A 27,314-nucleotide genomic window follows, 5' to 3' on the forward strand; every position below is an offset into this window, starting at 1 on the left:
CAGTACAACACCTAGTTAGACCATATTTACATTATGTTAGGTATTGTAAGTAATCTAGAGATAATCTAAAGTATATGGAATGGGCCTGGTGAGGTGGTTCACACCTGTAATCCCAGCACTTTCGGAGGCTGAGGCAGGTGGATCACCTGAGGTGAGGAGTTCAAGACCAGCCTGGCCAACATGGTAAAACCTGTCTCTACTAAAAATATAAAAATTAGCCAGGCATGGTGGCAGGTGCCTGTAATCCCAGCACTTTGGGAGGCTGAGGTGGGAGGATTACTTGAGCCCAGGAGTTCAAGATCAGCCTGGGGAACAAAGTGAGACCCCCATCTACCTCAAAAATCAAAACTGAGGCTGAGGCAGGAGAATTACTTGAACTTGGGAGGCAGAAGTTTCAGTGAGCCAAGATCATGACACTGCACTCCAGCCTGGGCAACAGAGTGAGACTCCATCTCAAAAAATTAATTAATTAATTAATAAAAATAAAGTGTATGGGAGGATGTTCATAGGCTATATGCAAATACTATGCCGTTCTATATAAGTGAGACGAGCATCCTTGGATTTTGGTATCATCGTGTGTTTCTGAAACCAATCTTTTGCAGATACCAAGGGAAGACTATGTAAGTAGCCAATAAATACAAAAAAAGATGTTCAATATCAGTGGGCATTAGAAAAACTCAACTGAAACTCCAATGAGATGCCACTTACGATAGTACCACAATGAGATATTAGAATGGCTATAATAAAAAAAGACCAATAATAAATATTGGATAGCATGTGTAGAAATTAGAACCCTCATATATTGCTGATGGACATGTAAAATGGTGCTGCCACTTCAAAAAAAAAGTCTGGGGCCAGGCATGGTAGCTCACACTTGTAATTTCAACAGTTTAGGAGGTCGAGGTGGGAGGATCGTTTGAGGCCAGGAGTTCAAGACTAGCCTGAGCAACATAATGAGACCCCCATCTCTATGAAAAAAATTTTAAAAAACGAGCTGGTTGTTGTGGCACGCACCTGTGGTACCAGCTACTCGGGAGGCTGAGGCGAGAGGATTGCTTGAGCCCAAGTGGTCAAGGTTGCAGTGAGCCATGGTCATGTCACTGCACTCCAGCCTGGACAACAGAGGAAGATCCTGTGTCAAAAACAAACAAAAAAAAACACAAAAAAAGTCTAGCGTTTTTTCTTCAAATAGTTAATCACAGAGTTACCATATGCTCCAGCAATTCCACTCCTAGATACACATACTCAAGATAAATGATTAAAACGTGTATCTACACAAAAACTTATGCCCAAATTCTCATATTTTTATTTTTTATTTATTTTTACTTTATTAACATTATTTTTATTTATTGTTTTAATTATAGCTGTTGCTCTGTTGCCCAGGCTGGGGTGTAGTAGTGGGAATACAGCTCACTGCAGCCTCAACCCTCCTGGGATGAAGCTATCCTCCCTCCTCAGCCTGCCTCCCAAATAGCTGGGACTACAGACATGCACTGCCCCAGCTAATTTTTTTTATTTTTGGGGTAGACGGGGGTCTCACTTTGTTCCCCAGGCTGATCTTGAACTCCTGGGCTCAAGTAATCCTCCCACCTCAGCCTCCCAAAGTGCTGGGATTACAGGCATGAGGCACTGTGCCCAGACAACAACATTATTTTAATAGCCCAAAGGTGTAAAAAAAGCAAATGCCTGTCAACCAATTAATCTGGAATGTTATTTGAAATATAATAAGTGGCATATATTCTATACGGGATATTATTTGGCCATAAAAAGGAATGAAGTGCTGATACATAGAACAAGATGGGTGAAACTTGAAAACATTATGCCAAGTGAAAGAAGCCAGTCACAAAGGACCATCCATATATTATATGAATTCCATTTATATGCAATGTCCAGATTAGGGAAATCTTTAGAGATGGAAAGTAGATTAGTAGTGGCCTAGGACAGGGAGTGGGGTAGTGGTGATGGGGTGAAGGCTAAATAGTGTGAGGTTTTTTTTTTTTGAGGGTAACAAAATATTCTAAAATGGATTGTATTAATGGATACATCATTGTGACTATATTAGTAGCTATTAAATTGTATACTTCAAAAAAATTAAAAATTGGCCAGACATGGTGGCTCATGCCTGTAATCCCAGCATTTTGAGAAGCAGATAGGAGAATCCCTTTTGTCCAGGAGTTTGAGGCTAGCCTGGGCAACATAGCAAGACTTTGTCTCTACAAATAATTTTTAAAAATTAACTGGGAGTGGTGGCATGCACCTATGGTCCCAGCTACTCGTGAGGCTGAGGAGGGAGGATTGCATGAGCCCAGGTGTTCAAGGCTGCAGTGAACCATGATCATGCCACTGCACTCCAGCCTCAGCAACGAAGCAAGACTTCATCTCAAAAAAAAAATTTAATTAATTAATTAAAATTAAAAGTTATTAGGACATTTGAATTTTTTGAATACTTATTAATAACAGTTTGATTTGTTTTGTGATTGTTCATAATTATTATAATACTATTCTATTACTAAATGGGAGCTTATTTCTCACCACCAATCTTTCAAAACAGTGATCCCATTCTTTTTTTTTTTTTTTTTTTTTGTGAGAGTCTCATTCTGTCGCCCAGGCTGGAGTGCAGAGGTGTGATCTCAGCTCACTGCAACCTCCACCTTCCGGGTTCAAGTGATTCTCTTTCTTCAGCCTCCCAAGTATCTGGGATTACAGGCACCTGCCACCCTGCCCGGCTAATTTTTGTATTTTTAGTAGAGACAGGGTTTCACCAGGTTGGCCAGGCTGGTCTGGAACTCCTGACCTCAGGTGATCCACCCGCTTCGGCCTCCTAAAGTGCTCGGGTTACAGGAGTGAGCCACAGCGCCCAGCTGATCTCTTTATTTTTGAATCTCTATTTTGGCTATGCTATTGATTAGCTAGAATCTTTGAGTGTTTTTTCAGGAAGAGTTATGGGTGGTATGTATCTTCAGACCCCTTGCATATCTGAATTTTGTTTGTGTTGTCTTCACATATGAAGTGACACCTTGACTAAATATAGAAGTCCTGGGACTCTACCTCTTTCTATCAAAATACAAGGATTTTGTTTTTTTACTTTCCAGTATCTAATATTGTAGAAGAAAAAGTCTGAACATGATTTGATTCTTTTTGTTGTTCTTGACATTTGCTCTTGATTTTTGTTTTAGCTTGTGTATTTGTCTGATTCTTCTATTTTTTTCTTGACACATTCATTTCTCATTGACTTCTGGAAGTAGATAATATTAGAATATAATGTTCATTTTTTTTTTTTTTTTTTTTTGAGATGGGATCTCACTCTGTCCCCCAGGCAGGAGTGCAGTGGCACAATCTCGGCTCACTGAAACCTCCACCTCCTGGGTTCAAGTGATTCTCCTGTCTCAGCCTCCTGAGTAGCTGGAACTACAGGCATGCACCACCACACCTGGCTAATTTTTGTATTTTACTTTCGCCATGTTGGCCAGGCTGGTTTTGAACTCCTGACCTCAGATGATCCGCCCACCTCAGCCTCCCAAAGTGCTGGGATTACAGGCGTGAGCCACTGCGCCCAGCATGAATATAATGTTCATTCTTCTAAGAATCTTAATGATTATTGAAGTCACTAAAATATCACATTATTTTAAAAACTAACTAGAAAACATATTTTTTAAAATTTCAGTATTCAAGAGATGACATTTTTATAGACACTGTGTTTAGATTTTTCAGTATTTTATTCTTGTATCCCACAAAAAAATATTATTTTGATTTGTAATAGTCTATTAGTGGCAAAGAGGTTTATTGATAAATGTTCAAAATAAACATGCTAGATTAAAAAATAATGCTACTAAATTATGATTTTCAAATTAATCATGCTCATTTTTGTCTGAGCTCTCAAGATAAATTTGCTTGGTTGTCAACTAAGGCAATGAGAAGCAGAAATAAAAGGAGGCCAGCTGAGTGTGGTGGCCCACACTTGTAATCCCAGCATTTTGGGAGGCTGGGATGGGAGGATCTCTTGAATCCAGGAGTTCAACACCAGCCATGGGCAACATAGTGGAGATGGGGTTTCACCATGTTGCCAGGCTGTTCTGGAACTCCTGGGCTCAAGTGATCCTGCCACCTCGGCCTCCCAAAGTGCTGGGATTACAGGCGTGAGCCACCATTCCCGGCCTTAGCCAGTATTTCTAATTTTGTAATTCCTCTAATCTCTGAGGTCTGAGAAATTCTCTTCTGAATTTGAAAATCATAATAATTCACCAGAGAAAAATTATTATTTTAGGTTCAGCTGAGGAGTGTAGAACACAGTTATGACAGGAGAAGTGCATGATTTGGTGGATTCTCTACCTCTCTGTTTTACAATGTTTAACTATTGTCATAGAAGAAGAAATCGTCAGAAGAAAGCCATAATTTTTAATAAGCCAGAGTTTAACAATTTACTTAAAATATACCAAAGTAGGATAATTTTACTGGTAAATAATAATGCAGACCGGGTGCCATGGCTCACACCTGTAATCTCAACAATTTGGGAGGCAGAGGCGGGAGGGTAGCTTGAACCCAGGAGTTCAAGACCAGCCTGGGCAACATGGCGAGAACCTGTCTCTACCAAAAAAAAAAAAAAAAAAAAAATTAGTGCAGTATGGTGGCACGTGCCTATAGTCCCAGCTCTCGGGAGGCCCTGGGAGGTCAAGGCTGCAGTGAGCTGAGATCACTCCACTGCATTCCAGCCTGGGTGACAGAGGCTTTTGATATAGACCCTGTATCAAAAAAGTAAAAATAAAAAATAATAATGCATATATTGGCTGGGTGCAGTAGCTCACACCTGTAATCCCAGCACTTTGGGAGGCAGAAACAGAAAGATCCCTGGATCCCAGGATTTCAAGGCTGCAGTGCACTATGATCACGCCACTGTGCTCCAGCCTGGGTGACAAAGCAAGGCCCTGTCCAAAAAAAAAAAAAAAAAAAAAGAAAAGAAATGTTCTTTTTCTGAATCAAATTCTATGTTACATACTGCTCTTTCATTAGTATTAAAATATTTATTAAATATCCATATACATGTTCTGCTGTACCAAATATGAGAGGAGGTAGAATACAAATCTATAGTGCTTATCTTCTTGTACTTTTCTTTCTCAAATAGATAATATATGTGACGACAGATTCTTAGCAGTGGATCAAAAAAAGAAAAAACATACATATAAGTGAAGCCAGACATATAACAGACCAACTGGCACTTAACAAGCAGACCGCTGATTAACAAAAGAACTACCTATGTTTGTATATGATAAACCCCCAGCTAAGCTCTAGCACCTCTTCTCTAATATACTGTTTATCCGTCCCTTGAATCATTGTCTATGGATCATTTGGAAGTAGCATGTGTCTAGATTCCCAATTCTGTTTCCAAATCTAATTCAATTAATAACTCCCTATTAATGGCATACAATGTGCTTTGTACCCTTCCTTATACTTTTAACCTAATATTTCTAAAACTTCATAATTTTTGCAATATCATGCTAACTGTGCGATTATTTTAAAAATAATTTTAGGTTGACTCATACTCCTTTCATTTTAATGCTTTTTTTAACCTAGTCCTAATCATTAATATCCATGGAAATGCAGATTTTTTTTTAATGTGTCTGTATTTCATCAACTAAAATAATCATGTGTCCCCCCTAGTGGTATGATAACCACACTTGAGTAACTACTGTGTTGAGTCTGCTTTGCTATTACCTAGTAAGAATGATAAGTGTACCAACATAGAATCCTGTCCTATGGAACATAAGCTGCTCTATCTTCCATCTCAAAAGGCAGTCTCATTTTTTTGGTAATCTCTTTTGAGTAGGCACATTCCAAAATACATATAGCAAAGAATATTTAAGGAACTCTTCTGAGTTTCTTAATTTAATATGTTCATATATTTCACAGATTAAAATATCTCTTTTAGAAAATTCAATACAAATATTAGCCAGGTGTGGGGGCACATACCTGTAATCCTAGCTACTTGAAAGGGTGAGGCATAAAAATTGCTTGATTCCGGGAGGCAGAGGTTGCAGTGAGCTGAGATTGTACCCCTGCCCTCAAGCCTGGGTGACACAGTGAGACTCCATCTCAGAAAAAATTTAAAAAAAGAAAAGAAAATTCATCCTTGGGTTATTTTGTTTGTTTGTTTAAAGTTCTTCAGACTGATTTAGTAATGACTGAAATTTACTCTGATAATAACAACACAACTATGTCAGTCTCTTAATTCTTTTTTCTTTTTTCCTGTAGAAATTAGGTCTTGCTATGTTGCCCAGGCTGGTCTCGAACTCCTGGCCTTAAGTGATCCTCCTGCCTTGGCCTCCCAAAGTGCTGGGATTACAGGTGTGAGCAACTGCATTTGTCCAATTTCTTTTTCTTCCCTTTTTTTTTTTCTGAGATAGAGTCTCACTCTGTTGCCAGGCTGGAGTGCAGTGGCGTGATCTCAGTTCACTGCAACCTCCGCCTCCTGGGTTCCAGTGATTCTCCTGCCTCAGCTTCCCAAGTAGCTGAGACTACAGGCACACATCACCACACCCAGCTAATTTTTGTATTTTTAGTAGAGACAGGGTTTCATCATGTTGGCCAGGATGGTCTCGATCTCTTGACCTCGTGATCCACCTGCCTCGGCCTCCCAAAGTGCTGGGATTACAGGCATGAGTCACCATGCCTGGCCACATTTGTCCAACTTCTTAATTCTTATTGTGCAGAATAGTGTAAGTCAAATGTAGCATTTGTGGAGTTCAGATAACAAGTAAATAAAATAAAATAAATAAAGCTGCTTTTATTTATTCATTAATTCAACAACTATCTATTGACGGCATATTATGTGCCTGCTGTTTTCCTAGGTGCTAAAGATGCATCCATGAAGAGTTTTTTAAAGTAGATAAAACCAGTTATCATGGATATGTAATTATCGTAATATAGGATTTTATAAAAAGTTTGAAAGTACATATTTTTATTTTTTATTTCTGTTTTTATTTTTTGAGGCAGTTTCTCCCTGTTGCCCAGGCTGGAGTACAGTGGTCCAATCTCAGCTCACTGAAACCTCCGCCTCTGGGGTTCAAGAAATTCTCCAGCATCAGCCTCCTGAGTAGCTGGGATTAAGGTGCCCGCCTCCACACCCGCCTAATTTTTGTATTTTTAGTAGAGACGGGGTTTCACCATGTTGGCCAGGCTGGTCTCAAACTCCTGACCTCAAGTGATCCGCCCTCTTTGGCTTCCCAAACTGCTGGGATTACAGGCATGAACCCTCATGCCTGGCCTTACGTATGTACATATCTTAATGTAGATATTTGCGTGTGTGTGTGTGTGTATTTCCAGCCCTGAAAGTACATGTTAATCTTTGAGATATTCCCATTAGCATCAGTGTTTTCTAGTACCTCATTTCTTAAATATTATTCTTATTTTGAAAATATCCAAGGCCGGGTGTGGTGGCTCACGCCTGTAATCCCAGTATTTTGGGAGGCTGAGGTGGGCGGATCACCTGAGGTCACGAGTTCAAGATCAGCCTCACTAACATGGAGAAACCCCGTCTCTACTAAAAATACAAAATTAGCTGGGCATGGTGGCACATGCCTGTAATCCCAGCTATTCAGGAGGCTGAGGCAGGAGAATCGCTTAAACCTGGGAGGCAGAGGTTGCAGTGAGCTGAGATCGTGCCGTTGCACTCCAGCCTGGGAAACAAGAGCAAAACTCTGTCTCAAAAAAAAAAAAAAAAAAAAAAAAAAAGGTGAAAATATCCAAATATTTCAATTAATATTTTAATTTGCATTTCTAGTTCCTTTTGACAGGGTCGCACTGTGTCACCCAGGCTGGAGTGCAGTGCAATGCAGCCTCGACTTCCTCCGCTCAGGTGATCCTCCCACCTCAGACTCTCCAGTAGCTGGAACTACAGGCATGCGCCACTATGCCTGGATAATTTTTCGGTATTTTTTGTAGAGATGGGGTTTCACCATGTTCCCCATTCTGGTCTCGAACTCCTGGGCTCATGCAATCTGCCCATCTTGACTTCCCAAAGTGCTGGGATTATAGGCATGAGTCACCACACCTAGGCTTGTTTTTAAAAGTTATGTATTCTCACCATTTATGTATTATAAAATACTTCAAAAATATAGAAACGTGCAGACAACAATATAAGACTGTTTCTTCATTTGTTCAGACTATAAACATTGGGGTCACTGACTCCTTTCACTTACCATTCTTCAGTTTTTGTAATATCATTATGCCAACTAAGCTATTATTTTGAAAAATAAAGTTTACTTATTTTCTTTTCATTCTAATACCTATAGTACCTACTTGATTCCTTTCCTTCACTGACACCCTAAAGTTTTGTTGGTTGTGCCTTCAAAATATAGCCAGAGTTCTGTCATTTACCATTCCCACTACCACCACCTTGGTCCAAGACACCATCTTCTCTTGCCTGAATTATTGCAATGGCCTCACAGTGGATCTGCCAACATCTGTCTTTGCCTCTCCTTTCTCCCCCGACAGTCTGTACTCAACACAGCAGCCAAATTAATCCTGTAAGAATGTAAGTTAGATAATATTCTTCCTCTGCTACAAAACATTACAGTGAATTCTCATCTCACAGAGAACAAAAGCCAGGGTTGTTAATATTCTGTTTCTAATGGTGTCTGTGCTTTTGTATGTAGTTATAGTAGATTCATTTTCATTGTTAGATGATATTCCATTGTAAGAAAATAACTCATTTTATCAATCCATTCTTTCATCTTTGGACACTGGGGAGCTTTTAATTTGTGTTACTATTATAAGTAATGCTGCCACAACAAGAAATGCTAAGGGAAACTCTTAAGGATGCAGGAAATTATATAAGATGTAAATTCAGAAATACAGGAAGGAATGAATAACTCTTATATTATGGTCAATTGATTTTTAACAAGAGTGCCAAGAAAATTCAATGGGAAAAAATAGTCTTTTCAATGAATGGTGTTGGGACAATTGAATATTCAGATGCAAAAGACTGCAGCTGGACCCCTACATCACACAATACACAAAAATTAACTGAAAGTGGATCAGTGACCTAAAAAGTAAGAGCTAAAACTATGAAACTCTTAGAAGAAAGCCTATGTGTATATCTTTCTGACTTTGGGTCAGGTGATGGTTTCTTAACAGGACACCAGAATTATAGCAACAAAAGAAAAAAATAGATAAATAGGACTTTATCGAAATGAAAAACTTTTGTACTTCAAAGGACATCATCAATACAATGAAGACAACACACAGAATTGGAGAAAACATTTGCTAGTCATATGTCAGGTGTGGGACTTGTATCCAGAATAATTAAAGAATTTTTGCAACTCCACAGTAAAAACAAACAATTCAATTTAAAAAATGAGGAAAGTGCCAGATGCAGTGGCTCATGCCTGTAATCCCAGCACTTTAAGAGGCCAAGGCAGGTGGATTGCTTGAGCCCAGGAGTTTGAGACCAGCCTGGGCAATATAGTAAGACCCCCCCGGTCTCTACAAAAAAATGTAAAAATTATCTCAGTATATTGCCATGGGCCTGTAGTCCCAGCTACTTGGGAGGCTGAGGTAGAAGGATTGCTTGAGCCCAGGAGGCAGAGGTTTCAGTGAGCTGAGATTGTGCCACTGCACTCCAGCCTGGATGACAAAGTGAGACTCTGTTTCAAAAAAAAAAAAAAAAAAAGAGCAAAGTATCTGAATAGACTAGACATTTTTCCAAAAAAATGCAAATGTCCAATAAGCACATAAAAGATGCTCAACATCAGTAGTCATTAGGGAAATGCAAATCAAGATGACAATGAAATGGCGAAAATTAAAAAGACAATAAGGGCCGGGCACAGTGGCTCACGCCTGTAATCCCAGCACTTTGGGAGGCCAAGGCGGGTAGATCATCTGGGGTCAGGAGTTTGAGACCAGCCTGGTCAACATGGGGAAACCTGTCTCTACTAAAAATACAAAAATTAGCTGGGCATGGTGGCATGCTCCTGTAGTCCCAGCTACTCCGGGAGGCGGAGGTTGTAGTGAGCGAGATTATGCCATTGCACTCTGGCCTGGGTGTCAGAGCAAGACTTCATTTCAAAAAACAAAACAAAACAAAAAAACTTTGATTGTGAAGCTGGTAGCACTCATTGAACTGTACATTTAAAATTTGCGCATTTTATTATAAGTAAATTATTCATTAATATTTTATTTAGAAAAATAATGCTGCTGGAAATATATATATGTCATTTTTATCCATGTACATTATTTATGTATTTACTGTTTTTTTTTTTTAACAGGGTCTTGCTGTGTCACCCAGGCTGGAATGCAGTGGCGCAATCATAGCTCACTGCAGCCTCTAATTCCTGGGCTCTAGCAATCCTCCCAGCCTCCGTAGTAGCCAGACTATAGGCACGCATAACTGAGCTTGGCTAATTTTAAAATTTTTTGTAGAGATGGGATCTCACTATGTTGCCCCAGCTTGCCTTGAACTCCTGGGCTCAAGTGATCCTCTCTCCTCAGCCTCCCAAAGTGCTGGGATTACAGGTGTGAGCCACCGGGTACCTAGCCTACGTGTACATTTTGCACATGCTCTAGCTATACATAGTATATGCCTAGGAGTAGAAATTCTCTGTCTTAAGGTTTGCAAATTTTCAAATTTTATAAGATAATGTGAAATTGATGTTTAAAATTGTTTTACCAACTTCCACTTCCACTTATGGTTCCAGTAGAGGCATGTAAAAAGTTCCTAGTGATTCATATCCTCACCAATGCTTAGTATTTTCACATTTCTTCTTCCTTTTTTTTTAGACGGAGTCTCATTCTGTTGCCCAGCATGGAATCAGTGGCGTGATCTCGGCTCACTGCAACCTCCAACTCCCAGATTCAAGTGATTCTCCTGCCTCAGCCTCCCAAGTAGCTGGGACTACAGTCACGTGCCACCATGCCCGGCTAATTTTTTGTATTTTTGGTAGAGATGGGGTTTCACCGTGTTAGCCAGGATGTTCTCCATCTCCTGACCTCGTGATCCGCCTACGTTGGCCTCCCAAAGTGCTGGGATTACAGGTGTGAGCCACCGTGCCCGGCCTAAGATTTCTTAATTTTGCCAGTCTAACGGGTAAAAACGTTACCTCACTATGGCCTTCATTTAAATTTTTCTGATTACTAATAAGATTGAGCATTACCACCCCCCAACCCCATTTACTGACCATTTGGAATTTTTTCTTCTCTAAAGTTGCAGTTCAGCTATTCTAGTCATTTGTTTATTTTTTTGTACTGATTTATAAAAGTTCTAGATATATTCTGAGGCCCTGTGCAGTGGCTTATGCCTGTAATCCCAGCTACTTGAGAGACTGAGGTGGGAGGACCTTTGAGACTGGGAGGTCGAGGCTGCAGTGAGCCAAGATCACACAAATGCACTCTGGCCTGGGCAACAGAGCAAGACCTTGTCTCAAGAAAAATAAATAAAGATAGATAGATAAATAAAGATTTAAAAAAATAGATATTTTCTGGATTCTAGGTCTTTATTATGTGCGGAAAAGATCTTCTTTCTGTGATTTGTCTTATGTCTTAAGACATTATTCCATACCCTGAAGCTAAAAAGATAATCTTATCTTCTGAAAGTGTTAACATTTTGGTTATCACGTTTAAATTTTTAATCCAGTGTCTTAGTATGGGTTTAGCTTAAGCTTGCTGAAGAAAAGATAACCCCAAATAGAGGGACTTAAAGAATATAGACTTTTGGGGCCGGGCACGGTGGCTCACGCCTATAATCCCAGCACTTTGGGAGGCCTAGGTGGGTGGATCACCTGAGTTCAGGAGTTCAAGACCAGCCTGGCCAACATGGTGAAACCCCCTCTCTACCAGAAATAGAAAAAATTAGCCGGGCGTGGTGTCACATGAATGTAATCCCAGCTACTTGGGAGGCTAAGGCAGGAGAATCACTTGAACCCGGGAGGTTGGAGGTTGCAGTGAGCTGAGACAGCGTCATTGCACTCCAGCCTGGGGGACAGAGCAAGACCCTGTCTCAAAAAAAAAAGTAGGCTTTTGTTTTTTTCAAGTAACTGCTCCAAAATAAGCATTTTAGCGTGGGAACTGGTTTTGCTTTATAGGGTCATTCAGGGAACCCAGTTTTTTGTATTTCTTCCTTTCTTTCCTTTCTTTCTTTCCTTCCCTTCCTTCCTTCCTTCCTTCCTTCCTTCCTTCCTTCCTTCCTTCCTTCCTTCCTTCCTTCCTTCCTTCTTCCTTCCTTCCTTTTCCCTCCCTCCCTCCCTTCCTTCCTCCTTCCTTCCTTTTTTTTTTTTTTGAAAGGGGTCTCACTATATTGCCAGGCTGGACTTGAATTCCTGGGTTTAAGGGATCCTCCCACCTCAGCCTCCCCAGTAGCAGGGGTTACAGGCAGGAACTCCAATTTTAAATGTCTCTGCCAAAGGTATTCTGTTCATCGCCATTACATGAACAAGATATATCCCTTCACTTCTTTAGGTCTTCTTTAATTAATAACTGTAGAGGCTGGGCGCAGTGGCTCATGCCTGTAATCCCAGCACTTTGGGAGGCCGAGGCAGGCGGATCCCCTGAGGTCGGGAGTTTGAGACCAGCCTGACCAACATGGAGAAACCCCATCTCTATTAAAAAGACAAAAATTAGGCCGGGTGTGGTGGTGCATGCCTGTAATCCCAGCTACTCAGGAGGCTGAGGCAGGAGAATCGCTTGAACCCGGGAGGCAGAGGTTTCGGTGAACCAAGATTGTGCCATTGCACTCCAGCCTGGGCAACAAGAGCAAAACTCTGTCTCAAAAACAAAACAAAACAAAACAAAACAAAACAAAACAAAACAAAACAAAACAAAAAACTGTAGAAAGGAGACATCACCCCTAGGGCAGGGGAAACAAAATGAGAAGTAGCATTAATAGTATCTAGGGGCTTAGAGGGGGGGCCCCAAGTGGCTGTGCTCAGTCCTTGAGAGCAGATACTCCACAGCTGAAACCTCTGGGGGGCGCCATGGGACTGGTTCTCTGGTGCACCACAGATGTTGCTCAGTTGGTGTATTCTGAGATTGGTGTTGGAACTTCTGGAAAGAAGGGCCCAAGTAGTTGAAGCTGTGAGCCCCTAAAAAAGCAAAAGGCTGGATGTATAGCTGTCCTCATGCTGCTTGGGGGACCTGACTGGAACTGGAAACAGGAAGCACATCTCTTCTTCCCTTCTTCTGCCTTCCATTCTCTGCCTCCATTGGCAAACCCTAAGATAAATAATCTGTCAATGAAACAAATGGTGCTGCAATGGACAACCTTGTGCATATGTTGTTTCTGTTTTTCTTTAGGTATCTCCTCAGGGCAAGTTCTTGTAAGGTTATATGTAGTTTTGCTAGATATTACCAAAATTTTCTCCATTTGGAGCTGAACCATTTTGCACTCTCAGCAACAACATGAGAATGTTTTTCCACAGAGCCACATGAACAGAGTACATTGTCAAGCTTTTGAATCTTTGCCAAACTAATAGATAGTAAATGATATTTCTGTTTGGTTTTTATTCAGATTTCTCTTATGAAGTTGAATGTCTCATAAGGGTTTGAGACATATATTTTTCTGTGAATTGTCTGTTCATGTTTTTTGCCCATTTTTCTTTTTCTTTCTTTCTTTTCTTTTTTTTCTTTTTTTTTTTTTTTTTTTGAGACATTGTCTCATTCTGTCGCCCAGGCTGGAGTGCAGTGGTGTGATCTCAGCTCACTGCAAGCTCCACTTCCTAGGTTCACAGTATTTTCCTGCCTCAGCCTTCCGAGTAGCTGGGACTACAGGCACCCACCACCATGCCCGGCTAATTTTTTTTGTGTTTTTGGTAGAGACAGGGTTTCACCATGTTAGCCAGGGTGGTCTCAATCTCCTGACCTCATGATCCGCTCGCCTCAGCCTCCCAAAGTGCTGGGATTACAGGCGTAAGCCACCGCGCCTGGCCCTTTTTTTTGCCCGTTTTTCTTCTTCTTTTTGTTTGTTTGTTTGTTTGTTGTTGTTGTCGTTTTGAGACAGTCTCACTCTGTCACCCAGGCCAAGTGCAGTGGCACCATATCAGCTGGCTGCAACCTGCGCCTGCCAGGCTCAAGCAATTCTTGTGCCCCAGACTCACGAGTAGCTGGGATCACAGGCTAATTTTGTATTTTTAGTAGAGACAGGGTTTCGCCATGTTGTCCAGGCTGGTCTCAAACTCCTGGCCTCAAGTGATTTGCCCACCTCAGCCTCCCAAAGTGCTGGGATTACAGCACTCGGCCCTTTTGCCCATTTTTCTTTTTCTCTTTTTTTTTAATTGATACAGAGTCTTGCTCTTGTTGCCCAGGCTGGAGCACAATGATACGATCTCAGCTCACTGCAACCACTGCCTCCCGGGTTCAAGTGATTCTCCTGCCTCAGCCTTCTGAGTAGCTGGGATTACAGGCACTTGACCATGCCCGGTGAATTTTTGTATTTTTAGTAGAGATGGGGGTTTCACCATGTTGGCCAGGCTGGTCTGGAACTCCTGACCTCAAATGACCCACCGGCCTCGGCCTCCCAAAGTGCTGGGATTATAGGCGTGAGCCACTGTACTGGCCTATACATATATTAATTTTGGAGAAAATTGACATCTTTATGATTGTATTTGCCTTATCCAAGAACAAAGGATCCTTTTCGTTTGTTCAGGGTTACCACTGTGTCTTTCAAGGGTGTTTTCAGGTTTTTCTCATATAAGTCTGCATACTTTCTGTTACGTTTACTCTTAGATATTTTACCTTTTTTGTTGCTTTTGTCAGTGGGGTTTGCTTTTACTTTAAATCTTCTATCTTGTTGTTTGATATGTATGAAGGGTATTGTTTTTTGTATGTTAATTTAATTTTTTTTGAGATAGGGTCTCATTCTGTCACCCAGGCTGGAGTACAGGTGGAGTGCAGATGAGATCACAGCTCACTGCAACCTCCACTTCCCAGGCTCAAGTGATCCTCCCACCTTAGCCTTTGGAGTAGCTGGGACTATAGGTGTGCCCCACCATGCCAGGCTAATTTTTATGCCTGTGTGTGTGTGTGTGTTTTGTAGAGAGGGGGTTTTGCAATGTTGCCCAGGCTGGCCTCAAACTCCAAGCGATCCGCCTGCCTAGGGCTCTCAAAGTGCTGGGATTACAGGTGTGATCCACTGTGCCCAGCTTGTGTGTTAATTTTAAATCTAGCTACATTGATGAATTCCTTAATGTTTAAGATGAATTATCTTGGGTTTTCTAGGTATATTCTCATAATATCAGTAGAAGTAATTAAACTTCTTTGCTAGATTTTAAACCTTTATTTGAATTGTTTGGTCTTATTATGTTGGCTAATCTCCATTCAAATATTAAATTACAGTGGAGATAGTGAGCATCCTTGCTTTTTTCCTGACTTTGGTAAGAATGCCTCTAATGACTAAGTGATTAAGGTGCTGAGATATATTTTATCATGTTAAGGAAGTATCCAACAATTCCTATTTTATTCAGAATTTTTAAAAAACAGAAATAGATACTGAATTGTATCAAAGGCCTTTTCAGCACCTGTGGAAATAATCTGATTTTCCTCTTTATTGATTTATTCCACTATTGATATAGTGAATTATATTAATGGTTTTCTTAATAGGAACCATCTTTACAATCTTTACAATAAATTCACCTGGGTCATAAAGTATTTTTTAAAATGTCGACAATTTATGTTTTTAAGCAATTTTAGATTTACAGCAAAATTGAGTGGAAAGTACAGAGCATTCCCATATACTGCCCTCCTTCCACACACACACTCATGCACACAGCTTTCCCCGCTATCAGCATCCGGCACCAGAGTTTACAATCCATGAAACTACATTGACACATTATCATGCAAAGTCTATAGTTTACATTAGGAATTACTCTTCTTGTCATATACTCTTTGGATTTTGACAAATGTATGATGACATGTATTCACCATTATAGAATTACACAGAACAGTTTCACTGCCCTAAAAATCCTCTGTGCTCCATCTATTGATCCCTCCATCCCCCCAACCCTGACAATCACTGATCTTTTCACTCTCTCCATAGTTTTGTCTTTTCTGGAGTATCATATACTTGGAGTCATACAGTATGTGGAGATTGACTTCTCGTATTTAGTAACATGCACTTAAGTTTCTTCCTTGTCTTTTCATGGTTGGGTAGCTCATTTCTTTTTAGCACTGAATAATATTCAATTGTCTGGGTTTAACACAATTTATTTATCCATTTACTTACTGAAGGACATCTTGGTTGCTACCAAGTTTTGGCAATGTGAATAAAGCTGCTATAAACATTCACTTACAGGTTTTTGTGTGCATGTAAGTATTTAACTCATTTGGGTAAATACCAAGGAGCAAGATTACATAAAGTATTTTTAAAATGTGCTTTTGGATTCTGCTGTTAATACTTGACTTGGAATTTTTTTTACATTCATATTCATAAATGAGAGTAGTTTATAGACTTTTTTGTACAGTCTTTGTCAGATTTTGGAATCAATATTATATTGATTGGCTTCATAAAATGTTACTGGCTTCATAAAACAATTGGGAAGTTTTTCTTATTTTAAAATGGTCCAAGCTGGGTGTGGTGGCTCATGCTTGTAATCTTAGCATTTTTTGAGGCCAAGGCGAGAGAATCTCTTGAGGCTAGGAGTTCAGGACCACCCTGAGCAACATAGCAAGACCCTGTCTCTATTTTAAATAAAAAGAAAAAAAGAGAAATAAAAGGAAAAAGCTGCAAAACAATTTATGTAGCAGCATCTAAGTATCAGATCTTTGGAAATTTAGAATAATTCCTCATAAAGCCATCTGGGCCTCATACTTTTTTGTGTGGATAGTTATTTTATATCTTTATTTTTTCTAGTAAAATAGGTTTGTCTAGGCTATCTATCTCTACTGAAATTAATTCTGGCATATTGCAAGTTCCATTAAATCTAGGCTTTCAAATGTATTTTTGAGCACAGTGGCTCATGTCTGTAATCCCAGCACTTTGGGAGGCCAAGGCAGGTGGATCACCTGAGGTCAGGAGTTCAAAACCAGCCTGGCCAAAATGGTGAAACCTCGTCTCTACTAAAATTACAAAAATTAGCCAGGCGTGGTGGTGGGCACCTGTAAACCCAGCTACTTGGGAGGCTGAGGCAGGAGAATCACTTGAACCCAGGAGGCAGAGGTTGCAGTGAGCCGAGATCATGCCATTGCACTCCAGCCTGGGTGACAACAGCAAAATTACTGTCTCAAAAAAAAAAAAAAAGTCAAATGTATTTTCATAATACTATGTAATTTTCTGTTTCAATGGCTATACTTCTCTTATTTTTTAAAATTTAGTGTTATACTTTCTTCTTCTTGTTTTGATTAATTAGTGGTCTGTCATTAAATTTTTTCCTCAAATAATTGGCATGGTAATTTGAACATTGGTTCTCTGTATTTGACATAATTGATTTCTGCTTTATCTTTATTTTACTTTCGCTTTTCTTTTTCTTTCTTTGTTTTTAATACCTTAAACTATTAAGGGGTAATCTGCTTTTCTTTGATTTACTTTGGTTTAGGTTTCTTTTTTCTTTTCTTTTCTTTTTTTTTTTGAGACATAGTTTCACTATGTCGCCCAAGCTGCAGTGCAGTGGTTTGATCTTAACTCACTGCAACCTTCACCTCCCAGGTTCAGGTGATTCTCCTGCCTCAGCCTCCTGAGAAGTTGGAATTACAGGCATGCACCACCATGCCCAGCTAGCTTTTTTTGTATTATTAGTAAAGAGGAGGTTTCACCATGTTGGCCAGGCTGGTCTCGAACTCTTGACCCCAGGTGATCCACCCACCTTGGCCTCCCAAAGTGCTGGGATTACAGGCGTGAGCCACCGTACCTGCTCTTTTCTTTTTTTCTTGAGACAAGGTTCTGGCTCTATTGCCCAGGCTGGAGTGCAGTGGTGCTATTATGGCTCACCAGAGCCTCAACTCCTGGGCCCAAGCAATCCTCTCACCACAGCCTCCTGAGGAGCTGGGACCCCAGGCACGCACCATTATGCTGGCTAATTTTTGTACTTTTTGGAGAGACAGGGGCTCACCATGTTGCCCAGGTTGGTCTCGAACTCCTGGGCTCAAGCCATCTGCCTGCCTCGGCCTCCCAAAGTGCTAGGATTGTAGGCGAGAGCCATCGTGTGTGTAGCTGGTTTAGGTGTATCAGTGAGAAATCAAATTCATTTTTGGCCATTCTTTCATTTTTAGCAATAGAAATATTTAAAACTATAAATTTTTCTTTAGTCACCGATTTTTTTTACAGACTTTGATATGTATTGTTTTCATTATTATTTTTTAGAAATTACTCAAGCTCAATTTTAATTCTGTTTTCCATTTCATCCAACAGTTGTTTAGTAGGGCACTTTATTTATTCAGGTTTTTTTGTTTGTTTGTTTGTTTGTTTTTTTGAGATGGAGTCTCCCTCTGTTGCCCAGGCTGGAGTGTAGCGGCACAATCTCAGCTCACTGCAACCTCTGCATCCTGGGTTCCAAGTGATTCTCCTGCCTCAGCGTCCTGAGTAGCTGGGACTACAGGCATGTGCCACCATGCCTGGCTAATTTTTGTATTTTTAATAGAGACGAGGTTTCACCATGTTGGCCAGGCTGGTCTCCAACTCCTGACCTCAAGTTATCTGCCTGCCTCTGCCTCTCGAAGTGTTGGGATTATAGGTGTGAACCATGTACCTGGCCTAATAGGGCACTATAAAATTTCCAGGTGGAAAGAACTACTTGTTTTCTGTTTTTGTTACTGATTTCTAGTTTTATTATATGGTTTATTTATTTAAAATTTAAAAAAAATAGAGACAAAGTCTTGCCGTGTTGCCCAGGTTGGTCTTGAATTCCCCGGCTCAAGCGATCCTCCTGTCTTGGCCTCTCAAAGTGCTGGGATTACAGGCGTGAGCCACAGCACCCAGCTTATTATATTATTTACTCACTAATTATTGTTTAACCAAAATGAGCCTGATGATGTGGCTCACGCCTATAGTACCAGTACTTTGAGAGGCCAAGGTAGGAGGATTGCTTGAGCCTAGCACTTCAAGGCCAACCTGGGTAACATATAGAGACCCTGCTTTTACAAAATAATAATAATAATAATAAATTCGTTGGGTGTGGTGGCATGTGCCTGCTGTAGTCCCAGCTACTCAGGAGGCTGAGGTGGGAGGATCACTTGAGCCCAGGAGGTTGAGGCTGCAATAAGCCATGATCATACCATTGCACTCCAGCATGAGTGACAGCATGAGACCTTGTCTCAAATAAAATAAAATGAAATAAAATTTGCTTTATTTGCTTTATTCTACTATTGAAAATTTCCTTATGATATAGCCAGTTTTCATTGCTGACTCCATATGTGCTTGGGAAGAAAGTATGTTCTATTTTTTTTTTTTTTTTTTTTTTTGAGACAGAGTCTCACTCTGTCGCCTAGGGTGGAGTCCAATGGCGCAATCTTGGCTCACAGCAACCTCTGCCTCCTTGGTTCAAGTGATTCTCTTGCCTCAGCCTCCCAAGTAGCTGGGATTACAGGTGTGGGCCACCATACCTGGCTAATTTTTGTATTTTTAGTAGAGATGGGGTTTCACCATGTTGGCCAGGCTGGTCTTGAACTCGTGACCTCAGGTGATCCACCCACCTTGGCCACCCAAAGTGCTGGGATTACAGGCATGAGCCACCATGCCCCGCCTATTTTTTTGTTTTTCTTGAGATGGAGTTTCACTCTTGTCGCCCAGGCTAGAGTGCAGTGGTGCAATCTCAACTCACTGCAACCTCTGCCTCTGGAGTTCAAGCGATTCTCCTGCCTCAGCCTCCTAAGTAGCTGGGATTACAGGCGCTCACCACCATGCCTGGCTAATTTTTATATTTTTAGTAGAGACTGGGTTTCACCATGCTGTCCAGGATGGTCTCAAACTCCTCACCTCAGGTGATCCACCTGTCTAAGCCTCCCAAATTGCTGGGATTACAGGCATCAGCCACCTCGTCTGGCCCTTTCTGTATTTTTGAAGTGTAAACTTTACCATATATCATATCCAGGAGGTCTATGTTATTATTTATTTATTTCTAAAGGCTTATCAAGTGAAGCAGTGGGAGTGAAGAAGGAACAAAGAAATCTGTAGCTGGTTGTGATCAATTAGTTGTAAACACCACTGCACTCAGACCAGCCAAGGTCTATCTTATTTATTATTAATGTATTGTTTATGGTTTTTATGTCCTTGCTTAATTTGGCTGGTTAGACCTATCTTAGCCTGAGAGAGAAATGTTAATGTCTCTTATTTTTATTGTTTTTATTGTGAGCTGAGCAATATGATTAATGCATCACTTTGCATTTGAGGGTAAAACAAACAAGACATACAACAGGATTTCTTTAAATGATGCATTTATTTCTGTTAAAAACATGTCCAGGTTCTAATTCAGGGACGGACACTACCAGTTTTATTAGGCAAATACTTTAAGCCTTTAGTCTTCTCCTGTGTAAACTGAGGTCGGTTATGGAATTTTTAAAATCTAATACTTTAATTGACCTATTCAATAAAGTGCTTTTGAAATGATACTCTTCCAAGCCCCGCAGTTACTGACTGAAATAATTGCAATAATGACAGCTATCATTTGTTTAGTGCTCACTGCCCGCCGGGCTCCACGCTTGGCACTTCACGTACACAGCTCCACTGAATCATGGCATCTTCCTTTAAATTTTTCCTCAATCTCTAGGATGTTGGACTATGGTTCAACTGGCAATACCAACTTGCATCTTGTTGGATGCAACTTTCTACTTTTATTAGGACAATGGTCAGAAAGAACCATTAGTCAAGGGAGCAATTAGCCGACATTTATTTCTGTTAGTTTCCAAGTTTGACAGGAAACAAGACCAGAATGAGATAAGGAGCTCTGGCCTTTACAGGGTGTGATCCAAGTCTTGGAAAAACAGAGCTGTTTTCTTGGCTAGCTATTTTCATCCAGGTTTCTACAAGTGCTCCGAAAGTGGTAAAAAATATTGTAGCCAAAGATTGTTCCTTGAGTTAGACAGAGATAGCATAACAAGGAGTGTTTAGCACTAAGTTCATCTCCTTTTTTTTTTTTGCAGTAACATAGTAATGCAATAGGAATAAGTAATGAGATGGTCTCACCTTGCCTCAGATTAATGAATATTATACCTGCTTCTTCAGATAAAGAGCCTTTGTATTGTTTTTAAATTCACCTACCTATCTGGTGAATCACTTAACATTATTATCTCCTATTACCATCAGGGTTGATAAATACATGATAGCATTGTCACACTACCACCTTCTGTGCCCATGACAGAGAATCAGTCATTAATCAACTTGTATACTTTCTTGCCAAATCTAGATGGAACCCCACAATTTTTTAAAACATGGCACCCAAGTATAAGACTGGAATTAGCTCCTAAGATAAAATCTATTGCCATCCTTGTTTAGGCACTCAGGATGCAAGTATAAACACATGAGGGTGGGATGCAGAAATATAAATAGCAACTCTTGTGCCATGAGATCGGGCGACAGGGAGGAGTTGCTGTCTAACTTAGAGTGGTGAATTTAGCATTTCTTTAATGGCATGAGGATGGCTGACTCTCTTGAGTTCCTTAGACCATGATTTTTGTTAGTGACTCTTGGTTCACCTGCTCAGTACACTGTGCAAGTATATGCGGAATGTCTACTTCTGTGGTTCTCACCCATGTGTCACAGCATGTTTGTGTACCAAGTCACAGATGTGCTTTCATTTTGATCAACTTGCAAAACTTATGCTTATTGCAATTGGTGTTAGCAAAGTCTCTCAGGCAGGCTGTTGAGCCCAATGGATCATTTGTTATAAAATACAGAGGATGGATGGGGCATGGGGCATAATATGACAACATGCTTTTTTTTTTTTTTTTTTTGAGATGGAGTTTCACTCTTGTTGCCCAGGCTGGAGTGCAATGGCATGATCTTGGCTTACTGCAATCTCTGCCTCCTGGGTTCAAGCGATTCTCCTGCCTCAGCCTCCCAAGTAGCTAGGATTACAGGCATGAGCCACCACACCTAGCTTTTTTTTTTTTTTTTTAGTAGAGACGGGATTTCACCATGTTGGCCAGGCTGGTCTCGAACTCCTGACCTCAGGTGATCCACCTGCCTCGGCCTCCCAAAGTGCTGGGATTACAGGTGGGAGTCACTGCACCTGGCCGACAACATACTATGTTATCACACTACGTTTGTATTTCGGTACATGGAAGAGTGTACGCATGGCCAGGTTCATGGCAACCCTTACTGTTTCCTAGTTAGAGATGTAACCATATGAGCCATCCATTTATAGGCCCAGGGTTGTGTTTTAAAAGAACTAGGTATGTCTCGGTTTGGCTTAACATTAACATTTGATTATCACTTCAAAGTATAGAGGATCTGTTTCATTGCACTTGTCATTAGTTTAATCTGCTGATTTAAAAGTATGTATTAATCTAATATCCAAACTAGGATGGCTAAGAGACACCACAGGTAATTAGAAGGGTCTAATTAGAGACACCTAAAAATATTTTGAGACATTATATTCTGGACTCTTTAAGGTGTACTAGACAACATGGAGCAACAGTTCTTTCACTTCAACAAGGGCTTGTAACATAGAGGCCTGGAAGGAAACAATGACTAGGAAATTGTAACATTTTCTCCAGAGACTGTTACCATTATGATTTTGCAGGATTTACTGTAAAGAAAGCAATAGACATAGAATGGAAATGAATAGAACCGAGAAGAGAAAAATAGCAGACAATGCTTTGTATACAGCTCCACAAATCCTAGAGCCCAACTTCTCCCTAAAATTGGCTCTCCAGATTGCAACTCTCCAACCCATCAAGCAAAGTGGTTTTAGGAAAAGACAGCATATGGCCGGATGCGGTGGCTCATGCCTGTAATCCCAGCGCTTGGGGAGGCCGAGGCGGATGGATCACGAGGTCAGGAGTTCAAGACCAGCCTGGCCAACATGGTGAAACCCCATCTCTACTAAAAATACAAAAATTAGCCAGGCATGGTGGCGGGCGCCTGTAATCCCAGCTACTTGGGAAGGTGAGGCAGGAGAATCACTTGAACCCAGGAGGCAGAGGTTGCAGTAAGCCAAGATTGCGCCACTGCACTCCAGCCTGGGCAACAGAGCAAGACTCCGTCTCAAAAAACAAACGAACAAACAAACAAACAAACAAAACCCAAAAAAACTCAGAAAGTTCTTTTTGGTTTATAGAGCTTTGTTGTGACTCAAGCCATTGTTAATAAATCATGCAAAGCTAGGTAGTCTGAGAAGTGATACCATTGGAAGGATAATCTAGGAATACAAGGAACTCTGCATTTGTGAAGAGTTGAGCTACTGACCATTAATAAAATGTGCATTTCAAATAATTTACCTGAATCATCCTGGTGGTCACAGAGGTAAACATTTTTGAAACAATTGTTCCAAATTGTGGGTACAACTTAGAACTAATTTTTCCCATTAATATATGTTTGCTGAATGCATTATCAAACGTCTAATCTCTGCTCTTTGCCATCTAGTTTGAGTCACTTAAGTAAATCAGGGAAGATTCTGTAGCCACAGACATATATATGAACTTGGAGTTTTAAGAAAAGTTAAGGCTGGTTGCAGTGGCTCATGCCTGTAATCCTAGCACTTTGGGAGGCTGAGGTGGGAGGATCACTTGAGGCCAGGAGTTTGAGATTAGCTTGGGCAACATAGCCAAACCCCGACTCTAAAAAAATGCAAAAATTACCGGTGTGGTGTCGTGCGCCTGTGGTCCCAGCTACTAAGGGGGGGGGGGGGGGAATGAAATGGATGAAATGGGGGGGTTGAGGCTGGAGGATATCTTGAGACCAGGAGGTAGAGGCTGCAGTGAGTTTAGATCGCGCCACTGTACTCCAGCCTGGGCGACAGAGTGAGACCCTGTCTAAAAAATGAAAAAGTTAAATTTGATTGTGATAGAAACTCAATAGAGAAATATTGAAAAGCCGCTGCTTTTTAATGTAATAATAGTGAGGTGCGCCTTTTATTTGGAACTTCAAGTGCCTTAGTAATACTGTAATCACAGCGCTAGAGGTAAGTGGGTGTCAAGCGACATCATCCTGGGTCCAGAGGGACTGAGTATGGGCTGGAAAATCAAACTGGCACCTGCAAGACGCAGTTCCAAGGATGCAGTTCGCAGTGAGTTTTCAGACCTGGATGATGTATGTCGCGTCGGACGACTGAGACAGCTCTCCACTTCCCCTCATCCAAGGGGAAGGAGGAACCCAGTTATCTGCATTAACAAACGCCTCCCCTTCTCTCCAGGTGACCCCAAGATCCGGACCACACTACGAAATACGGATCCAGATTTTAAAGGCCTTCGAATCCAAAGTCCTCGTTTTACAAAGAGCCCACGGGGTGAAATGACTTGCCCATGGTCTGGTAGCTAATCGCAGATCTGCTAACTCCTACTTCCAAGACCCAGGAATCTACGGGTGTTGGAGAAGACCCCTGCTGAAATCGTCCAGAAGAGCTTTTTGAGGGAGCTTGTGACTCCTGTTCACCCAGCCCCGGGTAAGAAAAGGGTCGTGAACCTGCATTGCGAGGTGGTCTCTCCCTCACACCACCTCTGATGTCCCAAAACACGAGGAGAAAGTTGCCCGCCCCGGGCTGCGGCGGGGCCTGCTGCTCCGCCCCGGCGCTGGCGGGCGCGCTCCACACTGGCCGCCGAGGGGCGAGCGCGGGACCCGGAGGCGGGCGGCGGGCGGGGAAGGCGCGGGGCGTGGTTTGCCGCTTTCCGAGCGCCAAGGAGCGGAGCGCGCTCAGCTGCGCCCAGAGCCTTCGGCCGGACCTGAAAAAGCGAGAGGGAGAGCGAGCAAAAGGCGCGATCCAGAGAGCCAGGCAAGCGGGGCGCCGACCTCGGGCGGCCCCGGCCCGCGCCCTTGCCCCTCGGCCGGGCGGACGGTGGGTGAGCGCGGCCGCGGGGCCCCAGCACCCCGGTGCGCCCCGGAGAGAGTGGGAGGGAGGGGAAGGGGCGGGGGCGAGAGAGGGAAAGGTCTCTGAGCCGGGGGCGGGGGCGGGGGCGGGGGCGGCGGGAGACGGGAACCGACCCGATGTCGGGGTCCGAGCCGGGCCACAGGAAACTTTGCTCGGGTGGTGAGAGCGGGGTGCGCGGAGGGCGCCGCAAACTTGTCAGCGGGCGGGGCGCTACGGGGATTGGAGCGAGCGCCAGCGGGTGGCGTTTGTCTCTCCGGGTTCTTTGTGTCACCTCCGGGCCCCAGCCCGCCGGTCCGCCCGGCTCGGGCAGACGCTGCGCGGGAGGCTGTGCCCGGGTGCCCCGGCCGCCCCCTCCCGGGCCCAGGCCCCGGCGCTCGGGGGCCGCTGATTGTTTTCATTCCTCGCGTCACGCCTGGGCGGGAAAGATTTTGAACGCCGCGTGAGCTGGAAGGCGGACAGCCGCGGCGCAGAGATTGCAGGATCGTGAGCGGTGCGGTGCTCGCCCCGGGGACCCGGGAACCCGCGGGTCGGGGCGCACCGGGGCTGGAGAGGGCGCGGGGACGGGCGGCCCGGGCACTGGAGGGGCGGCGGCGGGTGCGGCAGCCTAGCGCCTCCGCGGGGGCGGGGGGGCGCTCCGACGGCCGGGATTATAATTCCATTTTGATTGCTTGGGGTCTTTGTTGTCTGAAATTGCCTTTAGGGTCTGACGGTGGCACCTTCTCCTCCTTAGGTTATTTTTCTTCTGTTGAAAAGGGCGGGGCGGGGCGGGGGCTGTGTATGGAATCAGTGCTGCTGGGAACATTAGCGCCTTATTTGATGGAAGCTGAGAAGTCCTGTGTAGCATTCTCGTTTGTGGAAGCCTGCTGTTTCCGAAAGTTATTTCCCCCTCCCTCCGTGAAAGGGAGCGTCTGAGCTGGACGCCGCAGGCACGATTGTGTACAAGCACCGGCAAGTCGGAGCCAACCCGTGAGGGTTCTTTCGAGCCGCTCCACACTTGGCATCGCTTTTTTTTTTTTGAGTTTGTTTTATTTGAAGCAACTTTTGTCTGCTTTTCTAGAAGTTCCGAAGGCTTCGTTGCAGATACTATGTGGCTATGCTAGGATGGGTTCGATCATTTTTAGAGGTGGGGAATACAATTAAACCATGCCGGGCTACACCTGGCCATCTCACCACTCCAGTACCTGCCACTGAGACATCGTAAACATTTCAGAGGAGAGTGTTCAGCTTTTATGGGATGAATATTTGGTGTGTTTTCATGCTTTAATGCATGACTCCTTCTCCAAGTTGTCTTTCTGGAAAGCTGTGGAGACTCTTAAGGGCTTTTCCTGAGATAATTACTGAACGGCTTTAGCCCGGCCAGCCCCCTGGGGCGGTGGGAACAGGTGTAATCCTCATTAAGTTTTTTCGTGGTGAAGAATGGAGATGTCAAAATAAGTAAAAAGTGGAAATGTTTAGGTCTTTGTCCACATGTTTGAATTAACAAAGCTTATCTGAATTTTTAAAAAATCAAACTCAAACCACTTTTGGTCAGCTAGCCTTAAAATTGTTTGAGAAATCATGTGAATAAATTTACCCAATTAGAAATTTTTTAGCATTTCAGTGGATTCGTGTTAATTGTGTTGTAGGATATTGCAAAATGTTTAGAGAACTGAGTCACAATGAGGTTATTCTGAGTAGTGCTCTCACTAGCATAAGGTGAGAGTTAATGTAAAATTTAAAAACTGAATGAATCACATTTTAATAAGGGAACGGGTGAAAAGCAATTGGTTCATTTTTCATTATTATATTTTTCATTACTTATATGTTTTAAATATATATTTTCAATAATTTCACAAAGTTATTTATTCATTTACTCAAACTCCTACATATACCAGCCACTGTGCTGGCTTCTGGGGATCTGAATAATAATAGTTACTCCTTATAGAATGCTTATTTTGTACCAGTAGATATTTTACATAGATTACCTTTTTACCTTTTTCATCTATAAGTATTTATTGAGTACCTACAATGTATTGTGCTGGGTGTTGGGGTGATAGTGGTGCACAAGACAGTCGTGATTCCTGCCCTTATCTAGGTGGGGAATCTAGGCAGGAAATAAAATATATTGCTAAACTAATAGCAGGTTTTGAAAGGTAAATCATATCACATCATTCTTCTGTTCAAAACCCTCCATTGTCTTCCTATCTCTCTCTGAGTGAATGGCAAAGACCTGACAGTGGCTCCCAGAATAACCTCTTTTGGCTTCCCTGCCTCTCCATGCTGTGACTTTCCTATCTTATCTGTTGCTCTCCTCCCTACTCGAGTGTCTACAGCCAAACCAGCTTTCTTGCTGCATGAGGGCCTTTGGACTTGCTGTGCGCTGCCTGGAATGACCCCCTGTCC

The 27,314-nt window shown here is 42.2% G+C and overlaps 1 protein-coding gene across 11 annotated transcripts in view; it reads left to right on the top strand.

Moving 5' to 3' along the window:
• The first annotated feature begins 24,678 nt into the window (after window positions 1-24,678).
• The window catches only part of SYNE2 (spectrin repeat containing nuclear envelope protein 2), a 374,696-nt gene continuing 372,060 nt past the window's right edge, over window positions 24,679-27,314 (top strand). For 7 of the 11 annotated variants that reach the window (XM_055362019.2, XM_055362021.2, XM_031001501.3 and 4 more), the window contains exon 1: window positions 24,726-24,899. The gene's annotated coding sequence lies outside the window, so the exon portion shown is untranslated. Of the gene's footprint in view, window positions 24,904-25,009; window positions 25,103-25,132; window positions 25,423-27,314 lie in introns of those variants that run through there. The other 4 variants (XM_055362017.2, XM_063697890.1, XM_063697891.1 and 1 more) reach the window with 4 other exon arrangements.

This window comes from Gorilla gorilla, chromosome 15, assembly GCF_029281585.2.
Source record: "Gorilla gorilla gorilla isolate KB3781 chromosome 15, NHGRI_mGorGor1-v2.1_pri, whole genome shotgun sequence".
In the NCBI taxonomy this organism is placed as follows: domain Eukaryota; kingdom Metazoa; phylum Chordata; class Mammalia; order Primates; family Hominidae; genus Gorilla; species Gorilla gorilla.